The sequence below is a fragment of the Triticum aestivum genome, chromosome 4A, assembly GCF_018294505.1.
Source record: "Triticum aestivum cultivar Chinese Spring chromosome 4A, IWGSC CS RefSeq v2.1, whole genome shotgun sequence".
Taxonomy (NCBI): Eukaryota; Viridiplantae; Streptophyta; class Magnoliopsida; order Poales; family Poaceae; genus Triticum; species Triticum aestivum.
In genome coordinates, this window is record NC_057803.1 from 726,063,158 (window position 1) to 726,073,490 (window position 10,333).

Sequence of the window (10,333 nt, forward strand, 5' to 3'; positions counted from 1 at the left end):
TTGGTAGTACTAGTATATGCTACTGTAGTAGCTCCTGAAGGCCACATTGGACATCGCTTTAATCGCCAACATAAATTTACTGGAGGCAGGTTTGTACGCTGTATATAAGAAACAGAAAGAGTGCCCCGAGGCTGCAACCTACTTAAGTGGAAGTCCTCAACACGGCCAGCGATCGTCAACTTTCAACTCTGTTGTTAGAGGGTCGCAGGGCGGTTGGAGATGGGGGAAACGGTGGTTAGCATGGCCAGGTTGATGCTGAGAGGCGCCATCACCGTGGCCACCTCTGCCGCTGCCGCCGAGGTGGGCCTCCTCCTCGGCGTCAGAAAGGATATCTGGTATGTACTATGTAGTATATATGTGTTAATTTGCGTTGACTCTAGCTGCTTCTTACTTTGTTCACGTCAGTAAACATATCATTTAGTACTTTTTTTTACCTATTATGAAATGTTGCTCCCAAAAACATTCCTGGCTAGCTAGTCCCTTTGGTCAAAATTAATGACCAAACAGCCACGCACTACCGCAATAACCCTCTATGCCAACGGCCCCGTCGGTATAGGCCGTATACCGTCAGTATAGGTCTATGTCGACGACTGCAGTCGGCATAGACCCGTCGATTACGTCAGCATAGTCTTGTCAGACCATCGGCATAGGTGCATATGCCGGCAGCTTTCATATGGCCGTCGACATAGATACACCGTCGACACGGAAATTTACGAGACGACAACTTACGGCGCCGTCACCACGCCAACCCTATCACAGGAGGCCACGTGTCAGGGGTAAGCCAACGGCCAGGCCGTCGGCTTACCCCCGCCACGTGGCGGCCGCTGGTTGTTCCTGGCAGAGAGGTAAGCCGACGGTCTGACCGTCGGCATACCCCCGCCACGTGGCGGTCGCTAGTTGTTCCTCGCAGAGAGGTAAGCCGATGGTCTGACCCCAGTCGGCATACCTGGGGATAGGTCGACGGCTTATATACGCCAACGGCCTAGTCAAGGTTGTCGGCATACCTCTGTTTATGCCGACGGGGGCCGTCGACATAGTTTAGGCCGTCGTGGTAGGGCCCTGTTTCGGTAGTGACGTCAGCTAGCTACCTTGATATCTGTGAATCCAGAGATGCACTCCTCCACTCTCCATTAGTTGTCGAATGACATGAGTTATGCTAGCGCTCATTTTCCTTTAAACATTGCTTTCATAGGTTCATCAAAGATGAGCTCGAGACAATGCAGGCATTCCTCGAGGTAGCTGAAACAATAAAGAAGAAAGACATGTTACTAAAGGTCTGGGAAAACCAAGTAAGGGATCTGTCATACAATATTGAAGATTGCCTCAGTGAGTTCATGGTGCACATGGGAAGCCAAAGCTTCTTATGTAGGCTCATGAAGCTCAAAGATCGCCATCGGATAGCCATACAGATTCACGATCTCAAAATAAGAGTTGAAGAAGTAAGCGTCAGGAACACACGCTACAACTTGATAAGAATGGATGTGTCCGGTGACATTGAGGAAGTAAATTCCCACATGGAAGATATTCGCAATCACTCGGCTAGTAACATTGATGAAGCAGAGCTTGTTGGCTTTTCCAAGCCTAAGGGCGAATTGATTAAGTTGATGGATGTCAACACTAAAGTTGGTCTTGCCAAGGTGGTATTTGTTGTTGGCATGGGTGGTTTAGGAAAGACTACTCTTGCAAGAAAGACATATGAATGTAAGGAAGCTATTTTGAATAATTTTTCTTACCGTGCTTGGATCACAGTCTCACAAACATTTTCCAAGATAGAGATGCTCAAGGACATGATCATGCAACTTTTTGGAAATGAAGAATTGAAGCAATATTTGAAGGAACTTGAGGGTAAAATAGTGCAAGTAGATGATCTGACCAGCTACCTCATGGAAAAGCTACTGGATAAGAGGTACTTTATTGTTCTTGATGACTTGTGGTCCGTAGATGCCTGGAGGTTGATAAAAGATATTGCTATTCCCAGTAGTAACATCAAAGGTAGTCGGATAATAGTAACAACACGCGACATTGGCCTAGCTCATGAGTGTACTACCGAGTCTCATATTTACCACCTTAAGCCCCTGCAAATAGAAGAAGCCACGAATCTGCTACTCAGAAAGACAGGGAAGACACGCAAAGACATAGAAAATGATGAGGACATGAGGACGATGGTTTCTAAAGTAGTAAAAAAGTGTGGTTGTTTACCGCTGGCTATACTTGCCATAGGAGGCATGCTTGCTACCAAAGCAATCGAAATGTGGGAAAGCATATATAAGGAAATCCCATTCGAGCTTGAGAGTAACCCAAGCCTTGAAGCAATGAGGAGGATGGTTACTCTAAGTTACAACCACATGCCATCTCATCTTAAATCATGCTTTCTGTATTTAAGCATCTTTCCGGAGGATTTTGAAATCAAGAGAAGTCATTTGGTCAATTGATGGGTAGCGGAGGGGTTTGTTACAGGTAATGGTGGAGTGAACATTGTGGATGTTGGAATACGTTATTTCGCTGAGCTAATGAATCGAAACATGATTCAACCATCAAGAGTGAACATAGAAGGAATTGTTAAGAGTTGTCGGGTCCATGATATCATGCGTGATGTAATGGTTTCGATTTCTAGAGATGAAAACTTTGTGCACCTGGTACGAGATAGTGAAGCCAGTATAATAGAGGGGAATTACCGACATGTAGCATACCATGGTAGCAAGTGCCAAAATATTGGCATGGATTGCAGCCATGTTCGGTCACTAACGATGTTTGGTGAGAGACCCACAGATACCTCAATTTCAGTTTGTTCAACCAACATGAGGATGCTTAGAGCCTTGGATCTAAAGAATACACTATTTCCAATTAGACAAATAGATATCAACAACATTGGGTTGTTGTGCCATTTGAAATATGTGAATTTACAGGGAATGTCAAGTATATATGCACTTCCAAAGTCTATAAGGAAATTAAGAGGGTTGCAGAACTTGGATATTAGAGAAAGTTATATTACAGCACTACCAACTGAGATCAGTGAACTCCATAGTCTCTGAAGCGTTCGTTGTAGCAGACTACCGTCCTGGTACATACGTTTTGATATAGATCGCCCCATGGACTGTTTGATGGACACATTACGCCTGCCTATGCTATGCACACCTTCGGTTGACCCTGATTATCATGCGATGATAACTGCTCAGCTACATACGGCATACTCTAGCCGGTGATCCAACTCAAAGGGTGTGAGGGTTCCAAGAGGGATCGGCAACTTAAAGGAGCTACAGATACTAGAGGTGGTGGACATCAATCAAACCAGCAAAAAAGCAGTTAAAGAGTTGGGGGAGCTTATTCAGCTAAGAAAACTAAGTGTGGCAATAAGAATGTGTGCCGAGCAAAAATGCAAGACACAGTATCTCTGTGCCGCAATAGGGAAACTCTCTTCCTTGCGTTCTCTTAGTGTGGATGCTGGCTACGGTGGAAGTACACTCGAGTGGTTGCATGATATTTCATCCCCACCTGCCCTGCTAAAGAACTTTAAGTTGTATGGACATCTTGGAGAAAGAATGCCCTAGTGGGTTGGAAGTCTGAAGCATCTGGTGAAGATTCACTTGAGGTGGAGCGAACTGAAGGAAGACCAAGTCACCGAAATGCTAGGGGTGCTTCCAAAGCTCAAACTTCTCAGTCTAGGTGTATGGGCTCATGTTGGGAAGAAGTTAGCGTTCAGAGCGAGATCATTTGTCAATCTCCGAAAACTTTGCGTTAATCATCTGGATAAACTGAGGGAGGTGGGATTCGAGCAAGGTGCCTTGCCCCAGATAGAAATGCTTGAGTTCAGTCTTTGTGATTTGCAATCAGGGATCATTGGTATCGATCACCTTCCAGTGCTCAAGCAGATTTCACTTGGTAGAAAAGGCAGAGTGGCGAACCTTGGTATGCTGCAAGCTGAAGTGGACAAACATCCCAACCATCCCGTGCTGCAACTCGAAGAAGACCGCAGCGAGCATGACTTGGGGGACAGCGTTTGAGAATCGATGTTGTTGAAACACAGGATGAAGAGGAACCACCCCTCCCCCTCGAGACTTGTATTGTGCAAGAGAGTGCACAATCAAAAGCGGTGGCCATGCCTACGATGAACACCATCAGGTCAGCTAATTATCTTCTCTTCTCTGCTTATGGGTGTTATAATTCCCGCTACTACAATATTCACCTCTTTCTTTCTCTCTAACAGCCTTGATGATCTGCTGTACACCTGTAATTCATGCTGATGCTGCTCGCATTTTCTAATTGGGGCCGCTCTTCCAAATTTAAGGTATCTATCAGCACAAGTGCCCAATTAACTTCCACTAGATTGGAACTAACAATATTCATGTCGCGTTTTCTTTCTTTATCGCTAACAGCCATTATTGTCAGCTGTGCACCTGCTGATGCTTCTCTCCTCTTTCTTCTATTAGTGATGCTCTCGTCTCAATTTTACTTCAAATCCTCACCACTTCTTGGTGCCTGCTTCTACCACCATGCGGGTACAGCTGAACTCACCTCTATATGTTTTTGTTTGTTGAGCACATCAAGTGTCTGAAACAATATTTCTATACGAACTAACAAATTTCTTAACTGTAGCATAAAGCTTTTAGATAGACTCTGAGCATTAGAAACTTTAGCGTGTGAAATTAAACCCTCCTTTTTTGTATGTGAAATTTGAGGAATCTAACTCTGCAGGACACTAGACTTTCTCAACATGGAACAGGCTGGAGCAACACATAATGCAGCTTGACTTATGGTACACTGTCTGATTGGTCCAAAATTTCAACTAGCAAGGAGCAAGATACATCCTGGCATTAATTTCGGTGAATATGCTAGAATGAAATTAGTGTTCCTTCAAAACGGCGGCCTTTTCCAGATTTCTGATACCTCTATATCTACAAGCCCAGTACATGAGATTTGATCAGCAGGGCGCCACTTGCAGCTAAAGTAAACAAACGTCCCAATATCCAGTACTTGCCAAGAACAGTGGATGTTCTGAGGTCAAGTTGGTAGCCATGGGATCGAGCCCTTTTCGAGCCAGCCAAAAGCTAGCGGTTCCTGGAGCCCTCGACACTAGATGCACCTCTGAAGTGTGGAGTGGACTGAGGTCATACTCATAACTGGTCAGTTCAGCAACAACTCCTTTTATTAGTATCATGTTACATGTTCAACATATAGTTGCAATTTCTGATATTCTCGTCGGCCTGCGAACACGTACATTCAGAATGGAGGAGAAGTGGAAGATCTAATGGGCTATATATCACAAGCTGCTATTCGACTTCCCATGTTTGCATCCTGCTGTTGGCCTCTGAAAATATGCTCCCAGGTTAGACCATGTGGAAACTGCCGGCCCTGATCCCTCAACTAGCTGGCAGTTGATTCTTACCATAACCTTGATCAACTCGGTGAGGAGAGCGTGTAATTGTCAATACAGATTTTGTTTCTATCCAGTCTCTGTTTCTTTTTCTTTCTTTAGACGAATACTGCTCTGTGTTTTTTGCTGCGAAAATATGTATGCTTCTTTATGAATCGAGAAAGCGAAGGCATAGCGCCATCCATGTTCCACTGATTGATTCGATGAAACACGTGTGCTATGGCTGCACTCAGTCTTTCACATCTAACATCACATGATATGCTGAAGAAGACGTATCGGCTTTTGGTCTTCCATTACTTTCATTTCGCAAACTTCAGTTCGTTAGCACAAGGTCTTATACTCTCAAACAGTTATTTTTACTCCCTGAATAAGATGCGCTACAGAGCCTTGAATCATCATTTCATCCAGAATAAGAGGCAGAGCATACATGCATGCATGCATGATGTGCGTGGAGTTTTCAGCAGAGGCTTGCTTTGTTTACTACTGGTAGTAGCTAGGAGTAGTCTGCTTGCTGCTCCTGCCAGTACACATCTTTATATATAGACTTATTTGTAGCCGAAGAATGCGCGCATGTCTCGCAAACTGAACTGGTTTGATGAAAGAGGTACATGCAGGAGCAGGGCCGCGATGTGCTCTGTTTTACAGTTATAGGCAGACCATTTTAGTCCCATCACTCGAGGAACAGAAGAAAAGGTATCGATCAAGTGCGAACTAAGATGTGTCAACAAAGGGAAGGAATCTGTTCCACGCATGGTGCAGGAGGCCTTGAGCGCTACAGAAAGGAGTTTTTTCCATGGTTGCATTAAGCGGCAATTAAATAAGCGATAAGTTGTTCAGTTTCATTAAAAATTTAGTTCAGGTAAGAACGCTGTCTGTGACTAGCAAGTAGCAAGACTGAACATAAGAATAACACAGACGCCAGAGAGGATTTGATATCGACAGGGGAAGGCATAGACGCTGGCAACCTCTGGGTGGCGCACCACGGTGATGGAGCCGTAAGGGACGGCGGCCGCGAGAAAGCCCCAGCCGTCTCCAGGCCATTGCTCTTCTCCTTGCTGCAGTTTTCCCTTCCCGAGTTCAGCTACAGACACCTCGCACTTGGGGCCATATCCTGTCGTCTCCCCGGTCCAACTCTTAGTACGGACACAACTCCCAACGCTGCCTTAAAGTCCCGGCAGGCAATGGAGGCTTTCTCCTCCCGTTGATGAAGCCAGCTACCACTGAGCAGCTTCCGGTCCTTCTTCTCCGCCTCATGCCGAGTTTCAGCGCCGAAGAACGTCGTCAGGCAAGCTAATTAACTTCTCTCTATAATTTGGTCAGTACTGGAAAACTATATCAATTAATATGGATGTTAGTTCATCTCTTTTTTCATCACTAGCAGCCACCATGGTCTGCTCTTACATTGTAATAATTGGAATTCTAGCCCATGTGGACATACGAACTGAAAAAGACAAATGGGGTGTCATGCATGACCATGGTGAACCACAACTTTGATCCCACATTTTCTGTAAGCATCATGTACTAGGAACGCGTTAAAGAACACATATAGTGATCAGCACTCAGAAGAGTAACGGAACCAACAGCATGATTAGTTCTGGAATTGATTGGGTTTATAAATAGCCTGACACTTGAGACATGCCACTAGATACATTACATATGGAGAACACAACTGTTGTACATACCAATTCATACAATATACTTTCATCACGACTTACAACACTCTCGGATATAGAGAGCAAACCGTAAAAAATGAAAGTTCTAGATGGAACACATACATGATTATTACCATTCTTTTTTTTGCGAGAGGATTATTATCATTCATATAACATATATCTATACTTAAGTTTTACCTACTTTCCTCTTCAGATTAGCCCATCTCAGTACCACTGCCACATAAATCTTTTCCTGCAGCCCTTCCACAAATATGAAATAAGCACTTCTCCATCTTTTTTTAAACAATATCACACAGAAGACCACCCAAAGGCCAAGGATATACCCAACAGCCAAACCAAGGTAAAAGGATATATCATCGGATCCGTCTCCATGATCTGCATGCGTAGGTCCACTTGAACTATTTCCTGTACAGTTGTTCGTCAAGGGGTAACCACATAAACCAATGTTTCCAATGTAGTCAGATGCGTCAAAAGTATGGAATTGATTTCCAGTTGGTATCTTTCCGGTCAGAGTGTTGTATGACAGGTTCATATAGCATAGAGAGGTGAGAGCAGTCGTGCTTGAAGGGATCTCGCCTGAAAGCTCATTGTTTGACAGGTCAAGAGATTCCAATTGCATGAGTTTACCAATCTTCTCAGGGATAGCACCACTTTAGCTGTTCCACGAAAAGTTCAGACTTCTTAATCCAGCAAGAGAACCAATCTCTGGAGGGATCACTCCGGTTAAACTGTTACATGACAAGTCAAGAACCACCGTATCTGAGATTTCATAAAAAAATTCAAGTTGTTGACCTTTAGTATGAACAGGAACTCCTTCCCCCAAAAAGATATAAACAAATGCTCCGTTGTACAGATGAGGCCCTTGTCTGTGATCGATGGCATTGTTAAGAACATAACTATATTGAGAAGTGCGGGCCATTGCACTCAAGTTAACTAATGATTCCGGCATGCTTCCTGAGAAGTTGTTGTGTGCAAGATCTATATACTGTAGCTCTTGAATCTTTCCAATTTCAATGGGAATTTGGCCACTAAACATATTGTACCGCAGACGTAATAGAGCTAAGTACGGTAACTTCACGCCCATCCAGACAGGTAGGTCTCCGGAGAATTTGTTATATGAAAGATCAACAAAAACAAGGTCGGGGCAGCTTTGAAAGACTACTGGGAACTCTCCTGACAGGTTGTTGGTATTCAAATTTACCATATTAAGGTTACGCATGGTTGAGTTAGAATCCTCTTTGCAATTTGGAACTTCTCCTGTCAGCTTGTTGCCTGATAGGTCTAGCAGAGTCAGCTGTGTCAATGAGCACAATGAAGATGGAATGGGGCCTGATATTGAATTGCTATAAAGACTAAGATCCTGCAATAACGGGGCTCCAAAATCTGATGGCAATGTCCCTGATAAGGAGTTCACTGATAAGTACATGCCTTTAATATTTCTTGGAAATTTTGGAATTGTACTGGTAAATCTGTTGTTGGACAGAGCCATTACTTCTGCTGCCATAAATTCCAATGTTGCTGGTAGTGTGCCGGTTATTTGATTATTGGACAGATCCACAAGTTCTGCCCTTGAAAATGCAACCCAAACCCAATTTGGGATTGTAGTTATGCTTGCATTTGCAATCATAAGGAGCCCAAGGCCTGTCTGCGATCTAAGCCATGACGGGAATGCTGGCCCTATCTGCAGACCATCTAACAGAACTGCTTGTAGTTTGAATGGAGGAACCCAATTCGGACTGACCTTGATCTGAAGAAGTGTATTGCCCAAAATTAAGATCTTCAAATTTCTGAGGCTTTTTAGGTGATCTTCAGTGACTACACCATTTAGCTCGTTTACTTCTAGGTCCAAAACAAGCAATTCGGTGAGTGACCATATCCATTTCGGAATAGGTCCTGTAAGTTTATTGTGACGCAGGGCCAAGCAGGTCAGGTTTTTAAGGGGTCCTGGACTACTGGGCATGGCCCCACCTAACAAATTTTTAGCCAAGTACAACACTTGCATCTTGTTTGAAGTACAGTTTGGTAACCGCTCCATCAACTCCTTAATATCCCCTGAGGTTTGGCTGTCTTCTAGATTCAGTATCTTCAGGTTGCATAAATTTTTGAAATTTGATGGTATCATCGTGGACATTAGATTATTTCCCCCGAAATTAACTTCTTCAAGAGAGGCCATGCTGCCAATGTATTCCGGAATAGGGCCATAAAAGGGACAAGCATACAAGTTCAGATAACTGAGGGACGTTGAGTTCCAAAACCAGTTGGAAGCAATTGGGGTGTTAAAGTTGTTCCATGAGATGTCAAGCGCCTCGAGTGCCGTAAGATTGGATTGGCCAAGGACAGCAACTGTGCTTCTAAGGCCAGTGTGCTGTAGGTAAAGCTTGATAAGATTCGGAAGCATGTTAATTTCATGGACCCAGTCCACTACAGTGGTAAGGTTAATATAGCTCAAGTCGAGGTGCTTCAGTAACGACAAGTGCGATAACCACTGAAGATCACTTGAGTACAATGGGTTGTTGTTGTTTGAGGGATTAAGATCAAGGTATACAAGCTTCGAGAGATTCCCAATCTGCGGGGGTATTCTCCCATAGAACAAGTTGTATGAAAGGTTAAGATATCTCAGGCTTGGAAAAGAACCAATGAACTCCGGTATCTCAGTCCAGTTGAAGTTATTGCAGCTCAAGTCTAGATACCTTAGTTGCTGCAAAGTAACCAAGGAGTGGCTTATCGCACCTCTATACGTAGAGTATCTGAGGCAGTCTTGAGCACTTCCACGAAGAGTGAGCTTGACGACGTGGCCGGTTTTGTAGCTGCACCTGACGCCTTTCCAGTTGCAGCATTCTTCACCTTGCCATGACGAGAGGTTGATGCTGGGCTCCCAGAGGCTCTCCTTGATGGAGAGAAGCGCGATCCTCTCATACGCGACACAGCTCCCGTTCAAAGCTGGTGCATGGAGGGGAGAGGCTGTGGCTGGTGGCGGAAAGGACAGGAGCAGGCACAACAAAGCTACCAGAGTTCTTTGGAAAAGAATCCTGAGGTCAGACATATTTCAGTGTGGGTTTTCTCTTACGGCTATTTGGGCATGTATGTATGCATGCTTATGAAGTCTGGTCTGGACCTTGTTATATAGTGGAGCTGTCCTTGGGTTCAGAGGACAAGTCACCGGTCGACGGAAGACTGGCTACCACCATTGATGTGATTTGTATGTCTTATGCTCGCAAAAACCTAACACACACGGCAACCGCAAGGCACGGTAAGTAATATTCTACGTACCAGGATGTCCTTCTCATCT

The 10,333-nt window shown here is 44.4% G+C and overlaps 2 pseudogenes; one reads left to right on the top strand and one right to left on the bottom strand.

The window, feature by feature from the left end:
- The first annotated feature begins 219 nt into the window (after positions 1–219).
- Positions 220–4,001, top strand: LOC123084425 (putative disease resistance RPP13-like protein 3; annotated as a pseudogene).
- A 3,209-nt stretch (positions 4,002–7,210) lies between these two features.
- On the bottom strand, positions 7,211–10,103 carry LOC123083429 (receptor-like protein EIX2; annotated as a pseudogene).
- Between the last annotated feature and the right edge of the window lie 230 nt (positions 10,104–10,333).